At 45.1% G+C, this 15,660-nt stretch overlaps 1 long non-coding RNA gene and 1 pseudogene across 1 annotated transcript in view; both read left to right on the top strand.

Moving 5' to 3' along the window:
• LOC141571637 (uncharacterized) overlaps positions 1-15,660 on the top strand; it is a 49,278-nt gene that overhangs the window by 1,187 nt on the left and 32,431 nt on the right. The window lies entirely within an intron of this gene.
• LOC109450897 (suppressor of cytokine signaling 5) lies at positions 11,190-13,174 on the top strand (annotated as a pseudogene).

Genomic DNA, 15,660 nt, shown 5'->3' on the forward strand with positions numbered 1-15,660 from the left:
TCAGTTTCCTTGTCTGTAAAATGGATTAATCAGGCGTGTCCCAGTACGCTGAGCTATTGCTAGGGCCAATTCAGATACCATGTAAAGAAAATGAGGGGGGAAATTACGAGAAAGAAAAGGAATTGGGAGCACTACAAAAGAAAGACTGGAAGGAGGGAACCCGTGACCCTGTTGTCACTTAAAAAGTGGAAATTATGAAAGTGAATCTTTTCTTAAAACTTCAAGTTTAAATAAAGGCTGTAAAGGAAAGAAGAGGGAGAATAAAAACGGCGTTTTCTTATTTTACCACTTCATCATCTTTTCAATACATGATAAACACAATTGTCTGTAGAATGCTTTAATGCTTTTCTAAGTGCATTATCTCATTTGATAGTCATGGCAACTTACAGGCAAGGTAGTTATTACCTCCACTCTACAAAGAAATGAAAACTTAGAGGTGATATGTACTCCAAATCTTGGTGACCCGACCCAATGATTCAATCATCAAACCCTTAATTGTAAAGCAGGGTTAGCAAAGTTTTCTGGGATGGGCCATATAGTAAACATTAAGGCTGTGGGCCATAAGATCTTTCTCAACTACTCAGCTCTGCTACTGGAGCTCAAAAGCAGTCATAGAAAGTAGAGTTCCAACAAAGCTTTATTTATGGTCCCTAAAATTTGAATTTCATGTAACTGTAACAAAATATTCTTCTTCTCTTGATCTTTTTTTCAATGATTTCAACCATTCTTCTTGGCTAAGGCCTTAGTTTGCCAACTCCCTTTGCAAAGTTCTGTAGCTGGACAGGGTGGAAGCTCTAAAGACCTGTGCCCTAAACGAAGTTCAACTCTAGTGGGGAAGACCAGTAATTAATTGATTGAGAACGGAGGATGAAAGTACAGCAGAACTGCACAAGTCCAGTGTAGGGGCTTGGGCAGGATTTTATTGAGCAAAGTAAGTAAGTCTAGTCAGGGAGGAGGCAGCTAATGAGCTGGGTCTTGGGAAATATGTAGGATTTCCATAGATGGAGAAGGAGATGGCAGGCATTCCTGAATGAGAAAATCAATTGAGCAAAAAGGCACAGACTTGGAAATGTATGGGCCGAGGCGGGGGATGGCTGGCAATGACCGAAGGGATGAAGTGGGATGTGAGGCTGGAAATGTAGGTTTGCCAAATTCGAAATTCGGATAATTAATAGCTATTGCATGGAACCTGAATGATAGCATTTCTGGGCATATTGCAAAAGAGGACAGCACCTGTTGGTCAAGGAGAACTACAACCCAGTTTCCTCCTCACTCTATACTTGAGAACAAAAGGGGAGTTGGGACAGACACCCTAGCTCAGGAAAACCACTTGTGGTTTAGGAAAGACAGGAGAGAGCTGGTGGCTGAGAAAAAGTCCTAGGATCGGGAAATGACTCCCCACCAGAAAGTAAACAATATGAGGGTAGGGACCCTGTTTGGATTTTCCTTGATGTATCCTCAGTACCTTGCAGTGTCCAGTGCTTAGGAGATGCTCAAATATTTGTCTAATCAAAGAATAAATGACGTGCAGTTTATGAGAAATGTCTGGATGAGAGAAAACCCTGAGAGAGACAACGTGAGCGCTGTACTAAACTCCAAATGGGTTATTGCAGATCCATCAAAAGGAAATAAGTTTAGCTTGGGATGAATCAGTCACACCTATTTTGAGTCTGACGGACTGACTATTGCTTCTCTGAGAGCTTACTAACCATTTGTTCAAGGATTTATTTGAGAATTTTTCCGGAATTAATGTCAAGTTCACTGGACAAAGTTCCCGAAATTGACCATTTCTCTCTTTTTTTTTTCATGTTTTTCCCCATTTCTCCCAGCGTGCTTCCATTCTTCACACTTTTTATAAAATCTCTATAATTGTTTATATAAGCTAGTTTGTATTTTCCCCCTATTCTAAAGCGTGTACCTTTTTGTGTGTGTGTGCTTCTTGCTTTAAATGTAACTTTAAAAATCACTTACCCTCCCACCCCCACCCCCTGCCCAATTTCACAGGGCTTGTCCTATTCTGGACTTTACCCTTCCAGAAGTTAGTCTCAAAAGTGGTGGGCATTCTTTGGTATTCCTTCTCAGTTACATGCATACCCCTCTCCCACAACTGTTTTTCTGCAAGTCTTTTTAAAAGCAGAATTATAAAGAGAACATGAGACATCATCGTATTTATTGTTGCTCATGGGCAGTGTCAGAATTTAAGTTCTGAAAAGGTCTTATTCCCCTTAAGCTAGCTAAGACTGCCCTGGGATCTTCCCTAACGCTTCTTTGAAATTTTTGAAACCTGAGCACTTAAACTATAGGACACCTGTTTTATCACACCCACATTCCCTGCCTTGGTTACCACAAACTCTTACACTTTGTTTAAAGTTTTGATCTGAATTAAACCCAAAGTATCACTTCTCCCCATGGCTTCCCCTATGTCCTGTGAGATGAAATGGACAACAGAAGAAAGTGGAAATGTATCAGATGCTTTATTTGAATGATGTAAGATTCCCAGTAGATGTCTGCATAATTGGAGAACCCCAATAGAACTTTATCTGGCCCTTATGATAGTTTTGTGAAGTATGTTATGAAAATATAGTTATATTCTAGGCTTGAGTGTCAGGAACACATGGCACATTGAACAGACTAGTTAGAGAATTGAATGAGGGGATCGATGTGTGGGTAGGGTTAAGGGAAACTAACAAGGGATGAGGAGCATACAGGGCCTAACAGTGGAAATCTTTCCTATCGCTAGGCCTTAAGGGACCAGGGGTGGAGGTGTTACCAGAACCCAACAGGAGCTTGTATGAGTCTCCTCGAGTCGCCAAAATACCACAACTGGGGGGCTTAAACAATAGAAATATATTGTCTCAGACCCATAGTTCTGGAGGCAAGAAGTCTGAGGTCAAGGTGTCAGCAAGGTTGGGTCCTTCTGAGGGCGGTGAGGGAAGGATCTGTCCTCTTTCCTTGGCTTGTAGATGACGGTCTTCTCCATGTCTCTTTATCACATCTTCTCTTTTTGTGTGTCTCAATCTGTGTCCTTATTTCCCCTTTTCATAAAGACATTGGTCATACTGGATTAGGGCTCATCCTAATAACCTCATTTTAACTTGATTATAAAGACTGATTCTCCAAAGAAGGTCACCTTCTGAGGTGCTGTGAGTTGACCTCTAATATGTCTTTTATTTTGGGGGAGGGAGAGGACACAATTCAACTCATAACAGAGCTGTATTGGTAAGAAAATGCTGCCTGACAGCAGCTGTGCCCTTTGATAAAGGTCTATAACCATAGCCCAGCAGGGAAGTAAATATCCAACTTCTTTTTCCTTTCATCCTCTCAGGCTAATGCCACCCATTAACAAAACCCAACTGGAAGTTCTGAGGGTTTCTGGGAGATGCAGTCCCTGCGAGCCAGCCTCCTAGGGCGCAGAGCAGGGTGGAGGGTAGCCATGGAAAGGCAAACAGAATATCCAGCACATCCTGTCTGGGCAGTCTGAGGATACACCCAAAGCAGCTAGAACTTTCCAGGCAAGTAAGCCTGCTTCTTCGGTACCCTGCTCCCTGGAGAGGCTTGAGAACAGAAGTTGCTTAGCAATAACCCCCTTGCTGGCTTTGTTTCATAAAAACTTAAGTTTCACAAGGAAATCGTGCTGGAGTGAAGGTTGGGGGGAGCAGGTGGAAGAGATAAAAGAGTAAAAGCATTGGCTTGGTGGGGTGGGAAGCTACATAAGTTCTTTGAGGTCTCAACTCTCTGTCCTTTTGGATGCTCTGTCCACTCATGAAGGTTGGAGGAGAAGAGATTCTTTAGCAGTGAGGAGGTTACAGAGATGGGTGGTTCCCTAGGCAGGTAGGGCCTGTGCTCTGCTTCCTAAAAACCCTCTGGCTCCCCAGCAAGGGGTTGCAAACTGACCTAAGTTGATAAAGTCCCATTCTTTGTTCTTTTTCATTGGTAACTTAACAAATACCTGCCAGGGAAGTCTGAAGAGATGAGGATTTGCCTGCCCCACATCCTCACTCTTGGGATATAGTGAAAACAAGTTGTAGATTAAAATCCGACTCCCCTCCCCCACGACATTTGTTAAACACTCATTAGCAGGCAGGCACGAAACAGCTCCTAGGAGCTCTGTAGTTTCTTTGGGGTTTCTCTGGCTTTTTGGATGCTCTGGCCACAGCATGAATGAAAGGTATACTCAAGGCAGGGACAGCAGTAACCCAGAAGCAGGACTCTGTCACCCGCATGGCGGGCATCAGGCAACCAGAAAGCGATTCTCCCTTATACTTGGTTATGCTGTTCCAATCCTGATTAATGCCAGGGGTGTTATCAGAAACAGGTTTTCACTGTCGAAAGGAGTTGCTTGTTAATTTGTGTAATGGATGCTATAAAAGAGCTATCATTGGTGAAATTTGTGGTATTCAGTTACTCTGAACCACTTTGTTGAAGCCACTTTCTGATTAGAATGTTTTCAAACCACTCCTGCCATCGAATTGCTGATTAGAACGCAAGTTGCACCTGGGGGTAATTTCAAGTAACCGACACCTACAAATGTCATCCTGTCTTTGCCAAAAGTTTTAATATGCCCAAGTATTTTATTTTGAAAAAGGAGATTTATTTCTTGAACATGCCAATTAAAAAAAAGATAGAAGCAATGTGGGAGTCTAATACTAGAATGGTTACAAAAGTTTACAGCATGTATATGTAAGTTGCCAAAATAGGGACCTGCAGCCTATCTCAGGTTCCGGAAGTACTGGAAGAGCTTTCTGAAACATTCTCACCTAGAATATGCTTCCCTTACCTTGTTTCTAAGGATAAATGTCAAATGTTTTAAGGTAAATCGCAAACATGAGATACTGTGCCCCTAGGAGGCTGCCAGGCCAGGAAAGATGGTCCGCGATATTAAACATATTCAAAGGACAATGCAGACGTGGACAGTAAAAATAATGGACTGAAGATCAAAAGCCATTGCACTGTTTTCTGAGCAGTGCATAAACATCCCAGAGTCTTCTGCGACCCTAAGGACAGAGAGGAGCGCCACGATGACAGACTGAATTTCTCCAGCTTGGCAATCTCAGGGTTAGTGTGTAGACAATCTAGGAAATACATTGAAATGGGTAACATGGTTTACACATTTGATTTCTGATTTCTACCCTACTATGTAATATGGAATTCATTAATCTCTTTCTTCTTTCAGATACTTTTCACCATGCTCACCCTTATGACAAACATTTACTTAGCACCCACTGCAGGCCAGGCATTTGACCAAGGGCTGTGAAAATCAGAGAAGAAAAAAACATAGGTCTTGCCCTGTAGGACTTAATAGCTAACTCTTACAAGCTAATTACTGTTTACTAGATACTATTGCCCCTCAACCCTCCCACAACCTTACGAGATAGGTACCATTATTATCACCTGTTTGACAGATGAGGAAACTGAGGCACAACAAACTAGTCACACAAACTAGTAAGGCAGAGGTTTGAATCTGGGCAGCCGGGCTCTCGAATTCATACTCTTACCCATACACCACCTCACCTATCTAGTTTAGTGGGGGGGATGGGTGCATAAGTAAATACATACAATGCACAGTGGTAGACGCACCAAATACCACAAGAGCACAAAACAAGAGGTCCACTCAGCTCAGGATTTGAGGAGGGGAAAGGAAAGAAGCATGTCGTGCGGGAGACCCTGCTCGCTCCACCATTTGTCGGACAGGGCGGCCTGCGGGGTCTCTGGTCCCGCTCCCCACATAAGAACGAAGGATATGGTGAGGCCAAAAAGGAACACCCACGGAGCCATAGGTAGGGGAGTCATACCACCATGGTCTCACTGGAGGCTGGGCCCACTGGACGCGCAACCTGCCGTCAGCCTTTCCGCCAACCGACTGACCGACGACTCTCTTCCACTCTCTCGGCTCTGTTCCGCTCTCTCGGCTCTCCTCTTCCGCTCTCTTCGGCTCTGCTCAGCTCTGCTTGGCTCCTCGGCAATCCTCCGTAGCCAGAGCAGTTATACCAGCAGCCAATCGGCCAACCGGCTACAGCCAACGGCCAATCAGCCACAGCTGACGGCCATCCACCACCCGAGCCAGCACCCTTCCACGTGAGGCCGAGAGCCTATAAACTACTCTCTGGGGCTCTGTCCCCACACTCTACCCCTACAGGGTCTCGCCTCACAATCTACGTGACAAGCATCTTCCGCGAGGGTCCCTGTGCCGTATTAGCCTACTGACACCTATGGATGAAAAGAAACGGTAGTCTTAGGAACCAACAATGGTAAATCCCTTCCATCTGGGAGGATACATGCTAGCTTTTTGTCCTGGGAAAGGAGGGTCACTGCCACTGGCACCTTTCCTGGTTTGTGGTACCAGACCTTTATGGCAGTACTTGGGGTCCTTTGCATAGTTTCAACATGTAACAGAACAGGTGACCCCATAATAGGCCATAGTGAGAGCACATAGTTTCCTGGCAAAATCATCCCGGTATCGGGACCTCTATATACTACAGTCACTTGAGGTGGCCACTCAGCCACCACCCCTGGCGTCACTTGCAAATCATGAGTCAAACCAGCCCCCCATGGGGCTATCAGGCCCAACCATCAACAGTGGGGGCTTTTGAACCTGCCAGGGCCAAGTCCACTACATAGTGATATGTCCCCAAGCAGACAGTCAGACGATCCATTAAATCATGAATTGAAGGCACTGCAGCGTGCAAGGGTGGCGTCACCTTATTTAACTCCCTATAGTCCACAGTCATTCGCCAGGTCCCATCTGGCTTCTTGACAGGCCATACTGGGGAGTTAAAGGGACTGTGCGTTGGCCTCACAATATGTGCCTTTTCCAATTCCAAAATTGTACGACCAATCTCCTCCTGTCCTCCTGGCAGGCGGTACTGTCGCACTGTAACCATGCGCCAGGGCTGTGGCAACACTTGAGGAGGGTGGTGAGCATGCCGCGTGTCACCGCTTTCACCACCCGGATCCGGAGACGGAACTCTCCTACCGACATCTGTAAGCTGAGGCCATGTAGCACGTCCACCCCTAGAATATACTCCGGAACGGGGGAGACATAAACCTTGTAGGTACGAGGGGGAAGCCTTCCTATACCCAGTGGTAAGGAAACGGCTTTCAACAGTCACAGTCTTTCCCCCATAGCCATCAATGCAGATTGCTGGTCCGGGAACAGTTCTGGGTTCCCATAAACAAGACTGCAGTCAGCACCAGTGTCAACTAGAGCCAAAACCCTCTGTACATTCGAAGGGGACCAATGTATGGACAGTTCCACGTGGGGCCTCCAGTCCCTACTTGTCCCCTCTGACTGGGTACCTTGGCCCCACCCCTAATCAAGCTGCAAGGGGTCAGCCTCAAGCAGCTGCATGAAGTCCTGGAGGGACATGGGTCGTGCTTTCCCAGACTCCTCCTTTATGTTTCTCCGGAATTGTTGTTCTGGACGCAACTGTTTCCAAAGTTCCAGCAGGAGTGCATTGGGTTGTCGGTCTATTTTCTTCCTATCAACCCCTGCTGCCACGAGATCACGCCACATCTGTGCGCGTGTTACTCTCTGAGGCCCGCGACCTCGCCCCTTTACCTTTGGTTTGGGCTTCCAGGTCTCAACTGTGCGGACGTCCTATCTTAACTTCCTTCACCTCCGGCTTTCAACATCCCCTAGGGTGGCCATGGCAGTTGTAACTTCATGGATCCGCCGCCCCACATAGGGTGTAAGAATAGGATCCAAAAGCACTCGCAGGTGCAGTATCCAAAACCAGATCTCTCATGCTGGCAGTAAAAAGCTCGTCATCTGGGCCCTGCATGTTGAGGTTAAAACTAGCATGTCTCATACCCATTTCACGGATTATTTGCGTAAGTTCTATATATGACTGCCATTGACTCACAGTGTCTGGCAGCTCGCCAGCCTGTCCCCATACGGTGCGTACCGCAGCAGTGAGCCACTCCATTAGAGAATGGTTGCCCTGGTTGTTGGCCAACCTATGGCAGTTTTGTAACCTTTGTCGCAGGGACGGATGCACTGTCACGAAGGCTAGCTTTTCCATCTCGCCTGGGGAGCAGAGAATGCTGTCTGCTCCCTCATCCCATAAACGTAACAGCCAAGCCGAGACTGGCTCTCCAGGGCGTTGTCTGTACCGCCTCCCCAGCTCCTGCAACTCAGTGGGAGTGTAAGGGGTGTAGGTCGTGAACTCAGTCACAGCTGGGTTGTCAGCAGCAACGCCCCCGGGGCCCAAAGGTTGCTCACTTTTACCCTTTGCTTAAAGATTGGCCGGGCTTGGGGGTTGGGAGCTACTTTGTCTCCACTGGCTTCCTTCCTCTCTGCCTCAGAGTCTCCACCTTGGGGCCCCTGTTCTAACAGGCGGACCCGGGCTTCCAGCGCTTCCAACTGGGACACCTGGTTCGGACCTGGACCATTTCATTAAGCGCATTTTCCGTGTTGAGACTCAAGGCCGTGAGGAACATCCAGCCCACGCGGCTGGCTGTAGCCTTCTCCTCCTCCGGCAACCGCTCAGCCAGAGCCTGCAGGGCCCTCTCCACACTGGCTGGAGAGCCATCCATGTCCTCCCACCCCTCCTTGGGGGTCCAACTCCTGAGAACAGTGGCCACCGAACACCATATACTGTGTGGGGGCCACACATCCTCCTGCCCAGAGTCAGACGCCATTCCTACCTGGTTGGAATCTTGCTCACCGTGCCAGGTGTCTGAGTGGGTGGAGGCCTCGGTGTAAGATGTCCACAACCCTCGGAGCTTAAGGCTGTAGCAGATCACCAAAATGAAGGCAATGCCATCCATGGCCAAGAGGGAGGTGTGCCATCTGGAGGCTCGAGTCTCCCAGGCAGATCATGCCTCCCGCTCCCGGCGTAGCTCCTCGCGGGCCTCCCAAAGCTGAACTTTTGTACACATAAACTGCTCGACCAGCCTTTGGTGAGTTTTGGCCGGTACCATACCCTGCTCGCTGCGCCATTTGTTGTGTGTGGAGGCCTGCTTGCCGCGCCATTTTTCAGGCGGGGCGGCCTGCGGGGTCTCCGGTCCCGCTCCCCACCTAAGAACACAGGATATGGTGAGGCCAAAAAGGAACACCCACGGAGCCATAGGTAGGGGAGTCATACCACTATGGTCTCACTGGAGGCTGGGCCCACCGGACGCGTGACCTGCCGTCAGCCTTTCCGCCAACCGACCGACCGACGACTCTCTTCCACTCTCTCGGCTCTGTTCCACTCTCTCGGCTCTCCTCTTCCACTCTCCTCGGCAATCCTCGGCAGTCCTCGGCAATCCTCCGTAGCCACAGCAGTTATACCAGTGGCCAATAGGCCAACCGGCCACAGCCGACGGCCAATCAGCCACAGCCGACGGCCATCCACCACCCGAGCCAGCACCCCTCCACGTGAGGCCGAGAGCCTGTAAACTACTCTCTGGGGCTCTGTCCCCACAAAGCATTATCTGAATGAGATGACACCTGGGCAGCACTGGAACGCATGAATAGGAATCAACAGGGAACAGAAGAGGAAAGAAGACTACAGCCAGAGAAGACAGGATGGTGTGTGTGGGGAACCACAAACAGTGCAGTATCACTGGGGTATAAAATGCAAGGGGAGAGGGGGAGACAGTTTGCTCCACAAACAATAATGGGCTCCTTCTATGTGCAGGCATGGTGCTTGGTGCTGGGGGTATTGCAGCAACAGACCACCTAAGGAACTTGAACTTGCGCTTTCCATCATCTTGCTCCCTTAAGTAACTTTTTGAAACTACCCCCAGACAAAACACTCAATAAACTAGAAATAGAAAGGACCTTCCTCAACCTGGTAAAGGGCATCTATGAAAAACCCACACTAACATATTCCATGGTGAAAGACTAAATGCCTCCCCCTAAGATCAAGAATAAGACAAGGATATCCTCTCTCACCACATCTATTCAGTATTGTACTGAAGGTTCCAGCCAGGGTCATTAGCCTAGAAAATGATATAAAAAGCATGCACGTGGGAAAGGAAAGCAACACTTAAATAAGAGTGTTACATCACAGTTTTGAATGCCATCCAATGGAATTTAAATACAATAGCAACTTAATACCCACTATTATCCATTTATATATGTAAAAAAAGTAACATCACCTTGTTAACCATAAGAAATTTTACATTACTCTCTTTTCTCCTTGAACTTGTATTTCTATTCCATTTTCCTCTCACAGAAATTTATCCTCAGGCGATATAACTCTATGCTTGAAAGTGTATCATACTTCACCACATAAAAGTGCATTTACATTGTAATTTAATTTGTAAAAACATTTCCCAAGATCAAGATCCTCTAAAAACTTTCTTACTTATCATTGCAAATATTATTATTGTATGATTAACCGAAATAATATATAGCATTATTTTTGTTAAAGGAAATTTTATTGCAAAAGTATCTCAATGAAGTGGCAGGTGATTTTTCCCGAGTCCTGCATTATTCTATTCTTATTTTTTTGGCAGTGGCTAAGAAAATTTGTTCATATGAAATAAGTAGATGGGAATGGAAAGGGTTTTGCTATAGCAATACTATTCAGTAATTTTTGGAACTCCTTCCAAATAATGTGCCCCCAAATCACATAGCATAATCATTATCAAAACTTATTTTAATAATTCATCAACTGACAACTCCAGGAGGTCCTTATTCAATTTTGTTGAAAGCAAATGTTTGGAAACCATCTGACTTGCAAAAAGATGTGTTATCTGGTCATTACAATTGTTTACTTTCTCAATCCAGACACCAGTATTTCACTATGTCCCTTTGTTTGGCCCCCTAAGAGGTTTATATGCCCCCTGGCAGTGCACCTGAGACTGATTCTTTGGGGAGGGGGAGAGGCCTTGGTTTTTGTTTGTTTCGTTTGCCCCCCCACTCCAATGATAGTGATTTTTGTTCACTATCTCTAGGGCCTAGAAATGTCAGATACATAGTAGGTGCTCAATGACTATCTGTAGGATATTATGAAATAATGTAAAAAACACCGGTGTCAGGGTGCGTATAGCAGGGCAAGGAGAAGAGGCAGAGACGCAGAGGCACCCAGTGTACCGATTTGGGTTTTTCAGTTCCAAGGCACCAAAAGGCCGCCTTTCCCCAAATTGAAGCAGCACTGAGTAGAGGAAAGGCCTAATCGTTGGCATCCAACCTGGGTTTGAATTCTGACATTGACATTGAACAACTGTGACTTCAGGGCAACTCTTGGTCTTAGATTCTTACCCTGGATAAAAAGGATAATTGTCCCTCCAGAGGAGGCCATGGAGGAAGTGATGATGACATACGATAATGTCTATAAAGTGTCTGTACCATCGCATACACTCAGGAAATAGGACTTGTCCTTCATTGAACCCTGCTTCTTTTCCTTTTGGTGGCACCATCCTTCCCTCTTACTAGGCCAGAAATTTGCACTATTGGACTCACCCTGAACCCCCGCTGCAGCAGATGCTAAGCAGTAGACAAAATGGTAGAGTTAGGAACCTCAGGTGGAATCCAGGTTCGAGGGACCTCCTGCACCTCAGTTTCCTCATCTGGAAAACAGGAACCACACATTTCCTTCAAGGCTCCTGTCCCTCTGATGTCCCTTCAAAGAAATCCTGTCCCATCCAAAGCCCCACCTGCAATTGGTCACTATCTTATAATCAATGGATAAAGTGGGGAAAGTGTGGAATAACTTCAAATACAGGTGTCAGAATGCCTTTAGCCATGAGGGAGGAAACCGTAGTGAAAATATGGACGCGAACTCCAATAGGGGCTTGTCTGTCAAAGAAAAAAATTCAGCAGAGGAGACTCAGCAATTCAGCAACAAAGCAGTCCCTTTAGCGAAAATGTTGCCTTCCAACTGGGATTAAACCCTTCAAATAATTCCTCGAGGAGAAACCAAAATGATGCCACTGAAATTCCTCAGGTTGTCGACATAAGCATTGAAACGAATAATGATTCGTGTGTCATCACAGAAACAAGACTTATAAGAAGAGATTCCTCCTCTTGATGTACTCCATAGGGTGGGAAAAAAACACATTCCTGTTCTAGGAAGACACAAAGTTCACTGGGTACTGATAAAACGTTTGGTAGAACTCAAAGTGAACGTCAAAGGAGAGAGAGGCGATATGGCATAAGCTCCATACAAGATATGAACAGCGTTTCCAGCACAACTGTAGAAAGTCGTCTGAGACAGAAGTTGAAGGATACTGTGGGCTTGTGTTTTCCTATGAGAACTTACAAGAAGCAGTCGAAGTCCCTCTTTTCTAATAAAAGAAAAATACACCTTTCTGAATTAATGCTTGAGAAATATCCTTTTCTTGCTAGCTTGGATTTTGCCCCCAAATGACATTTGATTAAGCAGCACACAGCCACTGTGAACCCACATTCAATGTTTTTTGATACATTTGATCCATGCTTGGCTTCCACAGAAGATAAAGAACATAAGCTTGGAGAGAAAGACAGCTTAGTATTGCACAAATACGTACATTTGAAGCCACTGCACAGGTTAATTTGTTACATAAACCGGGACCAAAGTTAGCTCCTGGCATGACTGAAATAAGGAGACAATCCCGCAATTCCACAAGCTAATTGTGACTCAGAAGAGGACACAACCATCCTGTGTTCTCAGTCACGTAGGCAGAAGCAAAGCCAGGTGTCTGGAGACAGCCATGCCCACGGTAGCAGGCAGGAAGCTTGGCAAGCCCACACGCAGATTGATTACAGACACGGCCTTGTGCCCAATTTGCTTCAGATTACAGTAATCCCTGTTTTTGAGGAGTGATGGACCGTTAGGAAGCAGAAGGCCTTCTGGAAGTCAAACCCGAAGGTACATTGTTGCTCAGGGGCTCTGCACAAGAGTCCTCTTCGGTGAGCTCCTGTGACTACAACAGGTCCCCGCGTGCCCGAATTGAACATTAGACAACTTTAGTTTTGATGTTCACGACCCTTGTATATTTCACTCCTCCACTGTAACAGGACTTTTGGAACATTACCCCAGTTCTTGCGTGTTTTTTGAACGATTGCTTGCTCTGTCATGAAATAGGACTTTCCCTTTCTGCCTGCAATATATCTGCTGTGCAGTGACCTGCAGATGCCCTATGTACGATGGAATCGATGGGCTCCCTTCACCATCAATGTTACAGGACTTTTTAAAAGAATCGTTATAAACAATAAGTTTGTGTTCACTGGTTGGAATGAGAACCAATCAAGGTGAAGTAAAGTCTCCTGTCTCCTATCCCCACAGGGCATTAACTAGATCTGCCGATGTGCATTTATGTGCGTCAGACCCCTACAGCAAGCATGATGTGTTACGTGTTTTTTAAAGTAATTAATTTATTTTTATATTGGGGAACAGTGTGTCTCTCCAGGGCCCATAAACTCCAAATCGTTGTCCTTCGATGTAGTTGTGGAGGGCGCAGCTCAGCTCCAAGTCCAGTTGCCGTTTTCAATCTTTAGTTGCTGGGAGCGCAGCCCACCATCCTGGGAATTGAACTGGCAACCTTGTTGTTAAGAGCTCGCGCTCTAACTGACTGAGCCATCCTGCTGCCCCTCCAGCAGCTCAGTGGCAGCTTGTCTTCAATCTAGTTGTGGAAGGCACAGCTCACTGGCCCATGTGGAATGGAACCAGCAATCCTGTTGTTCAGAGCTCGCGCTCTAACCAGCTGAGCCATCCAGCCATCCCTGTGTCACTTTTTTTTTTCAGTGCAGTATGTAACCTTAGTGTTAGTATCTGTCAGATGTGATTCAATATTAGATAAATGTGGTATCTATTGAGACAACAGATAGGGACAACATTTTGCTGATTTAATTGTTTGTTTTTAGTGGCTGTAGTAATTGACTGAGGCAACTCTGGGGCATTTGCTGTGAAGAATTCTATTTCTTAATGAAGAACAAATTATTAATATTGAATGAGTATTTCAACAGTGTGATTAATGTTTGAAATTATTACTGTTTCTAAGAAATTTTCTATAAACTTCCCAAAGCAGCAATGTTTGTAGTTATTATAAATCAAGCTTTGGAAGTCCAAAAAATAAAGACTTCCTTCCTTTTAGAAAAAATAAATAAATAAATAAATAAATGAATGCTTGGGCCGGCCGGGTGGCTCAGGCTGTTGGAGCTCCGTGCTCCTAATGCCGAAGGCTCCTTGTTCGATTCCCACATGGGCCAGTGGGCTCTCAACCACAATGTTGCTGGTTAGACGCCTCGACTCCCACAAGGGAGTAACTAACAACGGCAACTGGACCTGGAGCTGAGCTGCGCCCTGTAACTAACAACGGCAACTGGACCTGGAGCTGAGCTGCGCCCTGTAACTAACAACGGCAACTGGACCTGGAGCTGAGCTGCGCCCTGTAACTAACAACGGCAACTGGACCAGGAGCTGAGCTGTGCCCTTCACAACTAAGATTGAAAGGACAACAGCTTGACTTGGAAGAAGTCCTGGAAGTACACACTGTTCCCCAATAAAGTCCTGTTCCCCTTCCCCAATAATAATAATAATAATAATAATAATAATAATAATAAAGCTATGTCCTGGCCACATGGGCTTCATGCAGTTCACATAAGTGTTGCTATAATTTATATTCAGTCTCCTTGTCTCTTCTGCAAAAGGTACTGTTAAATAAACCAGGTTTTTAAGATAGTAGTTCTTAGAGTTTCAGACTTATAAAATTGGTAGTAGAATTTTATTTAAAGACCTTAAGTATTTTCTTTTTTAATGAGAGCTTTCCCTTAAAACATTTGGAATAGCTACTACAATGTAGTCCTGTGTGTGGTTTTTAAAGTTGACATGTACAGTCTAATTGATGATTCATTAAAGTTGGATCTTTTCCTAAGCTCACGATGAGTTTGTGAACCATGAAGAAAATGAGACGAGAAGGTGCCCAAACAAGTCAGATAATAGCAACTACAGTGGTTGCTGATGTTGAGGTTATTGTTAAACTGTAACTAATAATTTGGATGGCAACGTTTATCTCTGTTGTAAACTCATAGCTGAATTGCTTAAGCACAATTTATAGAATTTCAGTGTAGTTAATTTTTAATAGAAAATCTGAAACTGAAATTACAGATTTAAAATACTGTACAATTATTGTATCTGTAAACTTAGCACCTTTTTGTCACCTACAATAGTATGTAATACTATTTGAGTGAGCTATTTTGGAATCCGTAACAAGTTCTAGTGTTTGCTTCTTAGTATTGAACTAAATTTACAGTTTTGTCCTAGACATTTTGCACTAAAGTAGTTGAATCCATTCTTGTGTCTTTTTTGTTAACATGCTCTGAACCATTGGTGAGTGTGTGCTTCTTCATTTCCTGACCTGCTGCTACAGAATGTTTTTTTTACATTCTTATGGCTATTGCCAAGACTACAAAAAAGAAAAGTTATATTTGTATGCAACACTAACCCTTTGACCACTAAAGCATGTTTCCACTTGCTGTACCTTGTTATGGCTACTTTTGTTTTTCTTGGTGCTAATGAAGGATATTTGGTGTTCTTGTTAAAAAACAAAAACAAAAATAAAAACAAAACAAGACAAAAAAACTTTTTTGATGTCCCCAGCCAGAGGGCAAGGTAGAGTTCTGCCTCCCTTCTCTTCAGGTGTGCAATTCTGTAATACATCTGCTATATATCACATTATGTGTTCACCACCCAAAGTCAGTTCTCCTTCCATCACCATATATTTGATCCTGTCCACATCTTAAAACAA

This window comes from Rhinolophus sinicus, linkage group LG05, assembly GCF_036562045.2.
Source record: "Rhinolophus sinicus isolate RSC01 linkage group LG05, ASM3656204v1, whole genome shotgun sequence".
Lineage (NCBI taxonomy): Eukaryota > Metazoa > Chordata > Mammalia > Chiroptera > Rhinolophidae > Rhinolophus > Rhinolophus sinicus.